Source organism: Rutidosis leptorrhynchoides, chromosome 4 (genome assembly GCF_046630445.1).
Source record: "Rutidosis leptorrhynchoides isolate AG116_Rl617_1_P2 chromosome 4, CSIRO_AGI_Rlap_v1, whole genome shotgun sequence".
NCBI lineage: Eukaryota > Viridiplantae > Streptophyta > Magnoliopsida > Asterales > Asteraceae > Rutidosis > Rutidosis leptorrhynchoides.
This window is the reverse complement of record NC_092336.1, coordinates 302,984,415-303,000,003: the sequence shown is the minus strand read 5'-3', so window position 1 is coordinate 303,000,003 and position 15,589 is coordinate 302,984,415.

Here is a 15,589-nt window from a genome sequence, read left to right as displayed (position 1 = left end):
ATTATAATAAGTTATCCAATCAATAGACTTTTCTGATTTTGCCCACGTTTCGAATAGCCAAAAGATGCAGCAGAGGGGCAGGATTCGTTTGGTCTCAATATAATTGAGGACTGTTTGGCTCCAATAACCCGGTCCACGTACAAATCCAACTATTACTACGAAACAGAAAATTTTGATGTCTATCAATTTAACCACTTAAAATAAATTTTCGTAATTTTAAGAAATTTAGAGAAGAAGTAGAAAAAAAATCTAAGTCCTAAAAACTAGAATGGCGAGAAATAAGAGAGAAAAAGATTGCGCGTCGAAAAATGAAAAAGACGAAGAGTGGTTTGTAAACACGCGGTTAATCCAACCTTATAACGATCACTATCTTAAAATTAAAACTACAAATAGAGATTACTAATTGGAATTGTAATTGATACATAGGTAAAAGCGTCAAAAAAAAAAAAAAAATAAGAAAATAGCACGAAAAATAGCGTCGCAAAATTTTAAGGCACCTAAATCTTAGTCTAAAGAAAAAGCATTTAAGGGATTTTACGGCAAAGCCTAAAAATTCTAGAAGTAAAAATAAATACTAAGGCAAAAACTATACTTAATACTAAAAGTTGCGAGTATAGTCTAAAAAAAACTAAAGGTAATAAAACTTAAAATAATTTTTTTTATAGACAAAATCTTAAAAATATATAATTTTTTAATTTTTTTTTTAAAAAACGATTTTTTTTTCTTAAAAAAAACGTTTTTTTTTTACAGAATTTTTTTTTTTTTTTTACGTTTTTGTTTTTTTTACGTTTTTGTTTTTTTTACGTTTTTTTTAAGAAAAACGATAGTGGGAACAAAGATAGTGGTTTTTTTTTTTTTTTTTTAAAAACTAGTACAACAAAAGAGGGACAAAGCGTGTCATTTTTTTTTCTTTTTTTTTTACAAATATAAATTAAAAATATAGTGTTTCGCCGAGTTCCCCGGCAGCGGCGCCAAAAATACTTGATGTCGTAGGGGGTGTATACAAAATAGTATTATTTTTAGTGCGAAATACTATTAAATATGCTACAATTTTACACAAGATATTTATTTATTTATAGAATGGATATACTTAAACCTTGCTACAACACTTATAGGCAGTGTACCTAATCGTATTATAGTATAGTTTTTAGTAAGTCCGGTTCGTTCCATAGGGAGCTCGTGAAGTATAACACTATATTTTTTTACACACAATAATTGTAAAAATACAAATATATATATATAAGTAATATTATTATTATAAAGGGGGGTTTTTACCGTTTAATGACCGGTTTGTCGATTTTAAAACTTTAGTCGCAGTTAAAACCAAATGTAAAATATTAAAAATAAATACAAGACTTAAATTAAAGCATAAAGTAAATAACGATAATGAAATTGCGAATAATAAAAGTGCGATAAAATAAACTTGCGATAATTAAAAAAAATGCGATAATTAGAAGTGCAATTAAATATAAAATAAAGAAAATTAAATATGAAATAAAAGAATTATGCTTATTTAAACTTCCGTAATCATGATGTTTGACGTGTTGATTTTAGTTTTTTTGCCCATGGGTTAATTGTCCTTTGTCCTGGATTATTTAATATGTCCGTCTGGTTTTTGTCCATAACAGTCCATCAGTTATAAATATAAAGTGCGAGTGTCCTCGTCAAATTATCCTTATACCCGAAGTTAAATATTCCAACTAATTGGGGACTTAAACTGTAACAAGATTTTAATACTTTGTTTAATAATTACACCAGGATGTCGACTGAGTGTAACCCAAAGTTTTAATATTTTGTTATCAATTATACCAAGTGTCCTTTGTACATAATTTCACCCCTGTTTTAATTATTCTAGTGGCTATTAATCCATTCTCGTGTCCGGTTAAATGAACGATTATTCGTACATATAAATACCCCGCCCATCGTGTCCGATTGAGTGTATATGGTAATTTATAGGGACGCCCAATTGTAAATCTTTATATTAACATTAACAAACTATCATTTAGTTAAACAAATATAAAGCCCATTAATAGCCCATAGTCTAATTTCCACAAGTGTCGTTCTTTTGTCCAAACCCCAATTATGGTACAAAGCCCAATTACCCAATTTTAGTAATTAGCCCAACATCATGATTACTTCGTTTTAAATAAGCATAATAATAACTTAGCTACGAGACATTAATGTAAAAAGGTTGAACATAACTTACAATGATTAAAAATAGCGTAGCGTTACACGGACAGAATTTCGACTTACACACTCAAACGATCTCTATCATAAATCTTATTATTATCATAATTTAAAATTAAAATTAAGATTATTGTTATATCTGATTACATTAACATTATGATAGAGAATTATAGATATAAATTATAGATATTGATATTGATAGATAGAAAAATAAGAAAAAGATAGAAAAAATGATCGAAAAAAAAGTTATCTCAAATTGATCGTAATACGTCGCCTTTTATAGGCAAAATGTTAAATTGAATTTTCGCTTACGACCCCTGAACTATGCTTAATTAACAACTTTTTATTATTTAATATTATTCTTATTATGAATTATTTAAATATTATATTTTATTCTTGTGCATAGTTGACTCGTAATTTTTACATCGTTGCGTCGAGCGTTGAGAGTTGACTCATGTCCCGGTTTCGGATTTTCGAACGTCCTTTCGTACAATTTTATATCGTGTACTTTGCGTTTTGTAACTTGTACTCTTGTCATTTTTAGACGTTCCTCATCAATAATTTGAACCTTTTTGATTGTATCTTGTACTTTTGAGCTTTTTGGACCTTTGTGTCTTCAATTCATCGTTTTCGCCTTTTGTCTTCGCACTTATTTAAAATAAACGAATATTACTTGAAAATGGAACAATTGCAACTAAAATCTTGTCTTTCTTGGGAGATAATGCTATGAAATATATGTTCCTTTTTAGCCTTATCAGTTGCAGAGCAAAATGATGAGCTATTAATGAAAAATCAGCAATCCCGTCCTACTGGTACACTTGCAATCCCTGAAGCAAATACTGCAAATAATTATAAACAGGGACAAGGACGCGGGCAAGGTCGTGGTTATAATAACCATCGCCATCATCATGCCAAAAGCCATAACTATGGTAGAAACTATCCTTATGGTAATGGGAATGGGCGTGGACGTGGCCGTGGCCGTAGTGGTCAAAGAAATAATAATCCACGAAAATATAAATATCAAACACAAAACAAGCCTACTAAACAAGATGTTGAAGAAAATTCTTCTAAAAATTCTGAAGAATCTTGTTACAGATGTGGTAGAATGGGCCACTGGGCTAATACTTGCCGAACATCTAAACATCTTGTTAAAATGTATCAGGATCCGCTGAAAGGTAAAGAAAAGGAAGTAAATTTTGTGGATAATATTTATCCAACAGTCACTGAGCAACCATCTGATTTATATGAAGATTTCTTGAATTAAATTAATATGTTTCTTTTATAAATAAACGATTTAACCTTTGTCATCATGTTTTCTCAAATGTTTTAGTTCTATATGTTTTATCAAATGTTCCAGTTCTATGTTTGATGTTTCAATTCTATGTATGTCAAATGTTTCAGTTTTATCTATTTGTGTGTAATAAACATTTTGTGTAACATTTATATACTTACTGTTTGTTTCTTATATATGAAGTTTAATATGAATTCTGCTGGAACACAACATTAATCAAGTAGTGGAGATCTCTGTATAGCAGATAGTGGTACTACACACACTATACTTAAATCTGAAAAATATTTCATTGATTTGAAACCAACGGAAGGAACTATACATACAATATCAGGTGCTGCTAACTTGATAGAAGGGATAGGAAAGGCAAAATTCATATTACCAAACGGTACAACATTTTTAATTAATAATGCCTTATTCTCTCCTAAGTCAAGCAGAAATTTATTGAGTTTTTCTGACATATACCTTAATGGGTATGATTATCAGTCAGTAACGGCAGAAAATGAAAAATATTTAAGTATCACTAACAAGAATCACGTGATTGAAAAACTGCCAAGACTTAATTCTGGATTACATTATACACATATAAATGTACCAGAAGCACATATGGTGATTAAAGAAAAGTATATTGATCCTGGTGTATTTAATTTATGGCATAACAGATTGGGCCATCCAGGATCAACAATGATGAAAAGAATTATTGAATGTACACATGGACATCCACTGAAGGATAGAAAAATCCTTCATGATGAAATGTCCCGTTCTTATTGATTAAAAACGTTCCATATTAATTGATTTCGTTGCGAGGTTTTGACCTCTATATGAGACGTTTTTCAAAGACTGCATTCATTTTTAAAACAAACCATAACCTTTATTTCATAAATAAAGGTTTTAAAAAACTTTACGTAGATTATCAAATAATGATAATCTAAAATATCCTGTTTACACACGACCATTACATAATGGTTTACAATACAAATATGTTACAACAAAATAAGTTTCTTGAATGCAGTTTTTACACAATATTATACAAGCATGGACTCCAAATCTCGTCCTTATTTAAGTATGCGACATCGGAAGCTCTTAATAATCACCTGAGAATAAACATGCTTAAAACGTCAACAAAAATGTTGGTGAGTTATAGGTTTAACCTATATATATCAAATCATAATAATAGACCACAAGATTTCATATTTCAATATACATCCCATACATAGAGATAAAAATCATTCATATGGTGAACACCTGGTAACCGACATTAACAAGATGCATATATAAGAATATCCCCATCATTCCGGGACACCCTTCGGATATGATATAAATTTCGAAGTACTAAAGCATCCGGTACTTTAGATGGGGTTTGTTAGGCCCAATAGATCTATCTTTAGGATTCGCGTCAATTAGGGTGTCTGTTCCCTAATTCTTAGATTACCAGACTTAATAAAAAGGGGCATATTCGATTTCGATAATTCAACCATAGAATGTAGTTTCACATACTTGTGTCTATTTTGTAAATCATTTATAAAACCTGCATGTATTCTCATCCCAAAAATATTAGATTTTAAAAGTGGGACTATAACTCACTTTCACAGATTTTTTACTTCGTCGGGAAGTAAGACTTGGCCACTGGTTGTTTCACGAACCTATAACAATATTTACATATATATCAAAGTATGTTCAAAATATATTTACAACACTTTTAATATATTTTGATGTTTTAAGTTTATTAAGTCAGATGTCCTCGTTAGTAACCTACAACTAGTTGTCCACAGTTAGATGTACAGAAATAAATCAATAAATATTATCTTGAATCAATCCACGACCCAGTGTATACATATCTCAGTATTGATCACAACTCAAACTATATATATTTTGGAATCAACCTCAACCCTGTATAGCTAACTCCAACATTCACATATAGAGTGTCTATGGTTGTTCCGAAATATATATAGATGTGTCGACATGATAGGTCAAAACATTGTATACGTGTCTATGGTATCTCAAGATTACATAATATACAATACAAGTTGATTAAGTTATGGTTGGGATAGATTTGTTACCAATTTTCAAGTAGCTAAAATGAGAAAAATTATCCAATCTTGTTTTACCCATAACTTCTTCATTTTAAATCCGTTTTGAGTGAATCAAATTGCTATGGTTTCATATTGAACTCTATTTTATGAATCTAAACAGAAAAAGTATAGGTTTATAGTCGGAAAAATAAGTTACAAGTCGTTTTTGTAAAGGTAGTCATTTCAGTCGAAAGAACGACGTCTAGATGACCATTTTAGAAAACATACTTCCACTTTGAGTTTAACCATAATTTTTGGATATAGTTTCATGTTCATAATAAAAATCATTTTCCCAGAATAACAACTTTTAAATCAAAGTTTATCATAGTTTTTAATTAACTAACCCAAAACAGCCCGCAGTGTTACTACGACGGCGTAAATCCGATTTTACGGTGTTTTTCGTATTTCAAGGTTTTAAATCATTAAGTTAGCATATAATATAGATATAGAACATGTGTTTAGTTGATTTTAAAAGTCAAGTTAGAAGGATTAACTTTTGTTTGCGAACAAGTTTAGAATTAACTAAACTATGTTCTAGTGATTACAAGTTTAAACCTTCGAATAAGATAGCTTTATATGTATGAATTGAATGATGTTATGAACATCATTACTACCTTAAGTTCCTTGGATAAACCTACTGGAAAAGAGAAAATTGGATCTAGCTTCAATGGATCCTTGGATGGCTCGAAGTTCTTGAAGCAGAATCATGACACGAAAACAAGTTCAAGTAAGATCATCACTTGAAATAAGATTGTTATAGTTATAGAAATTGAACCAAAGTTTGAATATGATTATTACCTTGTATTAGAATGATAACCTACTGTAAGAAACAAAGATTTCTTGAGGTTGGATGATCACCTTACAAGATTGGAAGTGAGCTAGCAAACTTGAAAGTATTCTTGATTTTATGAAACTAGAACTTTTGGAATTTATGAAGAACACTTAGAACTTGAAGATAGAACTTGAGAGAGATCAATTAGATGAAGAAAATTGAAGAATGAAAGTGTTTGTAGGTGTTTTTGGTCGTTGGTGTATGGATTACATATAAAGGATATGTAATTTTGTTTTCATGTAAATAAGTCATGAATGATTACTCATATTTTTGTAATTTTATGAGATATTTCATGCTAGTTGCCAAATGATGGTTCCCACATGTGTTAGGTGACTCACATGGGCTGCTAAGAGCTGATCATTAGAGTGTATATACCAATAGTACATACATCTAAAAGCTGTGTATTGTACGAGTACGAATACGGGTGCATACGAGTAGAATTGTTGATGAAACTGAACGAGGATGTAATTGTAAGAATTTTTGTTAAGTAGAAGTATTTTGATAAGTGTATTGAAGTCTTTCAAAAGTGTATAAATACATATTAAAACACTACATGTATATACATTTTAACTGAGTCGTTAAGTCATCGTTAGTCGTTACATGTAAGTGTTGTTTTGAAACCTTTAGGTTAACGATCTTGTTAAATGTTGTTAACCCAATGTTTATAATATCAAATGAGATTTTAAATTATTATATTATCATGATATTATCATGTATGAATATCTCTTAATATGATATATATACATTAAATGTCTTTACAACGATAATCGTTACATATATGTCTCGTTTAAAAATCATTAAGTTAGTAGTCTTGTTTTTACATATATAGTTCATTGTTAATATACTTAATGATATGTTTACTTATCATAGTATCATGTTAACTATATATATATCCATATATATGTCATCATATAGTTTTTACAAGTTTTAACGTTCGTGAATCACCGGTCAACTTGGGTGGTCAATTGTCTATATGAAACATATTTCAATTAATCAAGTCTTAACAAGTTTGATTGCTTAACATGTTGGAAATATTTAATCATTTAAATATCAATCTCAATTAATATATATAAACATGGAAAAGTTCGGGTCACTACAGTACCTACCCGTTAAATAAATTTCGTCCCGAAATTTTAAGCTGTTGAAGGTGTTGACGAATCTTCCGGAAATAGATGCGGGTATTTCTTCTTCATCTGATCTTCACGCTCCCAGGTGAACTCGGGTCCTCTACGAGCATTCCATCGAACCTTAACAATTGGTATCTTGTTTTGCTTAAGTCTTTTAACCTCACGATCCATTATTTCGAAGGGTTCTTCGATGAATTGAAGTTTTTCGTTGATTTGGATTTCATCTAACGGAATAGTGAGATCTTCTTTAGCAAAACATTTCTTCAAATTCGAGACGTGGAAAGTGTTATGTACAGCCGCGAGTTGTTGAGGTAACTCTAGTCGGTAAGCTACTGGTCCGACACGATCAATAATCTTGAATGGTCCAATATACCTTGGATTTAATTTCCCTCGTTTACCAAATCGAACAACGCCTTTCCAAGGTGCAACTTTAAGCATGACCATCTCTCCAATTTCAAATTCTATATCTTTTCTTTTAATGTCAGCGTAGCTCTTTTGTCGACTTTGGGCGGTTTTCAACCGTTGTTGAATTTGGATGATCTTCTCGGTAGTTTCTTGTATAATCTCCGGACCCGTAATCTGTCTATCCCCCACTTCACTCCAACAAATCGGAGACCTGCACTTTCTACCATAAAGTGCTTCAAACGGCACCATCTCAATGCTTGAATGGTAGCTGTTGTTGTAGGAAAATTCTGCTAACGGTAGATGTCGATCCCAACTGTTTCCGAAATCAATAACACATGCTCGTAGCATGTCTTCAAGCATTTGTATCGTCCTTTCACTCTGCCCATCAGTTTGTGGATGATAGGCAGTACTCATGTCTAGACGAGTTCCTAATGCTTGCTGTAATGTCTGCCAGAATCTTGAAATAAATCTGCCATCCCTATCAGAGATAATAGAGATTGGTATTCCATGTCTGGAGACGACTTCCTTCAAATACAGTCGTGCTAACTTCTCCATCTTGTCATCTTCTCTTATTGGCAGGAAGTGTGCTGATTTGGTGAGACGATCAACTATTACCCAAAGAGTATCAAAACCACTTGCAGTCCTTGGCAATTTAGTGATGAAATCCATGGTAATGTTTTCCCATTTCCATTCTGGGATTTCGGGTTGTTGAAGTAGACCTGATGGTTTCTGATGCTCAGCTTTGACCGTAGAACACGTCAAACATTCTCCTACGTATTTAGCAACATCGGCTTTCATACCCGGCCACCAAAAATGTTTCTTGAGATCCTTGTACATCTTCCCCGTTCCAGGATGTATTGAGTATCTGGTTTTATGAGCTTCTCTAAGTACCATTTCTCTCATATCTCCAAATTTTGGTACCCAAATCCTTTCAGCCATATACCGGGTTCCGTCTTCCCGAATATTAAGATGCTTCTCCGATCCTTTGGGTATTTCATCCTTTAAATTTCCCTCTTTTAAAACTCCTTGTTGCGCCTCCTTTATTTGAGTAGTAATGTTATTATGAATCATTATATTCATAGATTTTACTCGAATGGGTTCTCTGTCCTTCCTGCTCAAGGCATCGGCTACCACATTTGCCTTCCCCGGGTGGTAACGAATCTCAAAGTCATAATCATTCAATAATTCAATCCACCTACGCTGCCTCATATTCAGTTGTTTCTGATTAAATATGTGTTGAAGACTTTTGTGGTCGGTATATATAATACTTTTGACCCCATATAAGTAGTGCCTCCAAGTCTTTAATGCAAAAACAACCGCGCCTAATTCCAAATCATGCGTCGTATAATTTTGTTCGTGAATCTTCAATTGTCTAGACGCATAAGCAGACACCTTCGTTCGTTGCATTAATACACAACCGAGACCTTGCTTTGATGCATCATGTAGTGACCCGAACTTTTCCATGTTTATATATATTAATTGAGATTGATATTTACATGATTAAATGTTTCCAACATGTTAAGCAATCAAACTTATTAAGACTTGATTAATTGAAATAGGTTTCATATAGACAATTGACCACCCAAGTTGACCGGTGATTCACGAACGTTAAAACTTGTAAAAACTATATAATGACATATAATGGATATATATATAGTTAACATGATACTATGATAAGTAAACATATCATTAAGTATATTAACAATGAACTACATATGTAAAAACAAGACTACTAACTTAATGATTTTTAAACGAGACATATATGTAACGATTATCGTTGTAAAGACATTTAATGTATATATATCATATTAAGAGATATTCATATATGATAATATCATGATAATATAATAATTTAAAATCTCATTTGATATTATAAACATTGGGTTAACAACATTTAACAAGATCGTTAACCTAAAGGTTTCAAAACAACACTTACATGTAACGACTAACGATGACTTAACGACTCAGTTAAAATGTATATACATGTAGTGTTTTAATATGTATTTATACACTTTTGAAAGACTTCAATACACTTATCAAAATACTTCTACTTAACAAAAATGCTTACAATTACATCCTCGTTCAGTTTCATCAACAATTCTACTCGTATGCACCCGTATTCGTACTCGTACAATACACAGCTTTTAGATGTATGTACTATTGGTATATACACTCCAATGATCAGCTCTTAGCAGCCCATGTGAGTCACCTAACACATGTGGGAACCATCATTTGGCAACTAGCATGAAATATCTCATAAAATTACAAAAATATGAGTAATCATTCATGACTTATTTACATGAAAACAAAATTACATATCCTTTATATCTAATCCATACACCAACGACCAAAAACACCTACAAACACTTTCATTCTTCAATTTTCTTCATCTAATTGATCTCTCTCAAGTTCTATCTTCAAGTTCTAAGTGTTCTTCATAAATTTCAAAAGTTCTAGTTTCATAAAATCAAGAATACTTTCAAGATTGCTAGCTCACTTCCAATCTTGTAAGGTGATCATCCAACCTCAAGAAATCTTTGTTTCTTACAGTAGGTTATCATTCTAATACAAGGTAATAATCATATTCAAACTTTGGTTCAATTTCTATAACTATAACAATCTTATTTCAAGTGATGATCTTACTTGAACTTGTTTTCGTGTCATGATTTTGCTTCAAGAACTTTGAGCCATCCAAGGATCCATTGAAGCTAGATCCATTTTTCTCTTTTCCAGTAGGTTCATCCAAGGAACTTAAGGTAGTAATGATGTTCATAACATCATTCGATTCATACATATAAAGCTATCTTATTCGAAGGTTTAAACTTGTAATCACTAGAACATAGTTTAGTTAATTCTAAACTTGTTCGCAAACAAAAGTTAATCCTTCTAACTTGACTTTTAAAATCAACTAAACACATGTTCTATATCTATATGATATGCTAACTTAATGATTTAAAACCTGGAAACACGAAAAACACCGTAAAACCGGATTTACGCCGTCGTAGTAACACCGCGGGCTGTTTTGGGTTAGTTAATTAAAAACTATGATAAACTTTGATTTAAAAGTTGTTATTCTGAGAAAATGATTTTTATTATGAACATGAAACTATATCCAAAAATTATGGTTAAACTCAAAGTGGAAGTATGTTTTCTAAAATGGTCATCTAGACGTCGTTCTTTCGACTGAAATGACTACCTTTACAAGAACGACTTGTAACTTATTTTTCCGACTATAAACCTATACTTTTTCTGTTTAGATTCATAAAATAGAGTTCAATATGAAACCATAGCAATTTGATTCACTCAAAACGGATTTAAAATGAAGAAGTTATGGGTAAAACAAGATTGGATAATTTTTCTCATTTTAGCTACGTGAAAATTGGTAACAAATCTTTTTCAACCATAACTTAATCAACTTGTATTGTATATTATGTAATCTTGAGATACCATAGACACGTATACAATGTTTCGACCTATCATGTCGACACATCTATATATATTTCGGAACAACCATAGACACTCTATATGTGAATGTTGGAGTTAGCTATACAGGGTTGAGGTTGATTCCAAAATATATATAGTTTGAGTTGTGATCAATACTGAGATACGTATACACTGGGTCGTGGATTGATTCAAGATAATATTTATCGATTTATTTCTGTACATCTAACTGTGGACAACTAGTTATAGGTTACTAACGAGGACAGCTGACTTAATAAACTTAAAACATCAAAATATATTAAAAGTGTTGTAAATATATTTTGAACATACTTTAATATATATGTATATATTGTTATAGGTTCGTGAATCAACAGTGGCCAAGTCTTACTTCCCGACGAAGTAAAAATCTGTGAAAGTGAGTTATAGTCCCACTTTTAAAATCTAATATTTTTGGGATGAGAATACATGCAGGTTTTATAAATGATTTACAAAATAGACACAAGTACGTGAAACTACATTCTATGGTTGAATTATCGAAATCGAATATGCCCCTTTTTATTAAGTCTGGTAATCTAAGAATTAGGGAACAGACACCCTAATTGACGCGAATCCTAAAGATAGATCTATTGGGCCTAACAAACCCCATCCAAAGTACCGGATGCTTTAGTACTTCGAAATTTATATCATATCCGAAGGGTGTCCCGGAATGATGGGGATATTCTTATATATGCATCTTGTTAATGTCGGTTACCAGGTGTTCACCATATGAATGATTTTTATCTCTATGTATGGGATGTGTATTGAAATATGAAATCTTGTGGTCTATTATTATGATTTGATATATATAGGTTAAACCTATAACTCACCAACATTTTTGTTGACGTTTTAAGCATGTTTATTCTCAGGTGATTATTAAGAGCTTCCGCTGTCGCATACTTAAATAAGGACGAGATTTGGAGTCCATGCTTGTATGATATTGTGTAAAAACTGCATTCAAGAAACTTATTTTGTTGTAACATATTTGTATTGTAAACCATTATGTAATGGTCGTGTGTAAACAGGATATTTTAGATTATCATTATTTGATAATATACTTAAAGCTTTTTAAACCTTTATTGATGAAATAAAGGTTATGGTTTGTTTTAAAAATGAATGCAGTCTTTGAAAAACGTCTCATATAGAGGTCAAAACCTCGCAACGAAATCAATTAATATGGAACGTTTTTAATCAATAAGAACGGGACATTTCAGTTGGTATCAGAGCGTTGGTCTTAGAGAATCAGAAAATTTGCATTAGTGTGTCTTATCGAGTTTGTTAGGATGCATTAGTGATTCTGGACTTCGACCGTGTTTTCTTTAAAAATGATTGCTTAACATTTTTGTTGGAAACTATATATTTTTAACATATGAATATTATGTGATATATTAATCTCTTAACGTGTTTGATATTATGTGATAGATGTCTACCTCTAGAACAAGTCCCATTGACTCACCTAATAATAATGAAGAGTCAAATGTAAATTGGAATGATTTGTGGACTGATTCACAAGTTCTCGAAGAGGAACCGGAAGAAGAATCGGAACCGGATGAAGAAATAGAACCGGTGGGGGAAATAATAAAACGGTTAAGTAAAAGAAAATCCTCAACCAACCGACCAAAGTTAATTATGGTCAATGGTGTTTCCGCCAAGGAAGCAAAATATTGGGAGGATTACCAATTCTCCGATGAATCGGATTCCGACGAGAATTCCGATGATGTTATAGAAATTACCCCAACTGAATTTAAAAAGGCAAAAGAAAATAATAAGGGAAAGGGCATAAAAATAGAGAAATCTAATTCCAACCCCGATGAACTTTATATGTATCGTCAACCCCCGAAGTCCTTAAGTTGTAACAATGACCCGGGAACCTCTAAACCACCAGGTTTTTCTAAACCAATGTGGATAACGACGGCTCGTATTAGGGGAAAATCATATATCCCTAGAAACTTGGCAAAACGAACCAAAACCGAAGAAGAAGAAACAAGCGAGTCGGAATAAGATAGTTGTATTCATGTGGTGTAATATATGTAATGTAGTGTGCTTATGCTTTATGATATATGTAAAAATTGCTTGTATTAATAAGTATTTTTTTTATGAATCTAACTCTTGTCTATTTTACAGTATAAAAACGCAAAATGGATAGACAACCCAATATTTTAAGAGACCTACCCGGATACATGATTGATGAAATCTTGTCTAGAGTCGGTCAGAATTCCTCGGCACAACTATTTAAGGCGAGATCAGTTTGTAAGACATTCGAAGAACGTTCCAAGAATGTCTTGGTTTATAAGAGACTTTCGTTTGAAAGATGGGGGATATCACATTGGGAAACCCATAAGTTACGATGTGTTTACTTTGACGCATATATTGCGGGGAACCCAAATGCTATTTTACGCAATGGGTTAAGAAATTATTTTGACTCAATATATCCGAATATTGGACTTCGTGATTTAGAAAAAGCGGCTAACATGCAACATAAAGAAGCATGTTATGCTTACGGATTAGTAATGTTCGCTTCTCACCAAAGTGAGAACAAGAACATCGGGCTACAACTATTAAACAAAACGTTCCCACAAGTGACGGAGTCGGTAATTGGGGTAAGAAATGAGGTTTTTAGATTATTACGGGACTGTTGGACATTACGTAACCCTCGTCCCTTTGACGACGTTACAACACGCTGTCTTATCAACGGCCATAACGGTTATGTTGCACAAGACCAAGGATGGGAAGTAGTCCTAGTAAAACCAGAATGCATGACTTGTTTCTGGACGTATGAATTACGTGTCTTTATTGCCTTTGCTGAACGACTTGTGTACTAGCTAGAATTATCTTCACAACTATCTTGTATCAAAGTTATTGTGTGCTATATTTCATGCTTTATGTAAAATAAGCGGTATTGTAAGTTTGTAAAATATTGTATAAAAGTTTGAACGCGAAATATTATTATAATCAGTTTTTCATATAGAATTGTAGTAGTTGAATTGTATATTAGCTACTAAGTATGAACTTAACGGGTAGGTACTACCCGAATTTAAACTTATAAAACGCTAATATGAAGAAAAAGCTTTTATAAATGAGTTCATATTATGCTACGAAATACTATTAACTACTCTTAATATTCTGTATGATTAACTTGTTCCATTTAACTATTTTGAAGGAAATGGCACCGACTACTCGACACACCGTGAATATGAATGAAGAGGAATTCCGTACTTTTCTAGCTTCAAACATAGCCGCAGTACAGGCTGCGCTACATACCAACAATAACCTTGGATCTAGCAGTACAGGAAATCGTGTAGGATGCACCTACAAAGAATTCACTGCCTGCAAACCTTTGGAATTTGATGGAACCGAAGGACCGATCGGATTGAAACGGTGGACCGAGAAGGTCGAATCGGTGTTTGCCATAAGTAAGTGTACTGAAGAGGACAAAGTAAAGTACGCTACGCATACCTTCACAGGTTCTGCGTTAACATGGTGGAATACCTATCTAGAGCAAGTGGGACAAGACGATGCGTACGCACTACCGTGGTCAGCATTCAAGCACTTGATGAACGAGAAGTACCGTCCCAGAACCGAGGTCAATAAGCTCAAGACAGAACTTAGAGGGTTACGAACCCAAGGATTTGATATTACCACGTACGAAAGACGATTCACAGAATTGTGCCTATTGTGTCCGGGAGCATTCGAAGATGAGGAAGAGAAGATCGACGCGTTTGTGAAGGGATTACCGGAAAGAATCCAAGAAGATATAAGTTCACACGAGCCCGCCTCCATACAACAGGCATGTAGAATGGCTCACAAACTCGTGAACCAAATTGAAGAAAGAATTAAAGAACAGACTGCTGAAGAGGCCAATGTGAAGCAAGTCAAAAGAAAGTGGGAGGAAAACGGTGATAAGAATCACCAATACAACAACAACAGCAATTACAACAATAATCGCAACAATTATCCCAACAATCGCAACATCAATCGCAACTACAACAAACGGCCCAACAACAACAACAACAACAACAGCAACTACAACAATCATCCCAACAACAATAATAACCGCAACAACAACAACAATCAGAAGCAGCTATGCCAAAGGTGTGAAAAGAATCACTCGAGGTTCTGCACCAAATTTTGCAACAAGTGTAAAAGAAATGGTCATAGCGCGGCGAAGTGTGAGGTCTACGGACCAGGGGTTAATAGAACG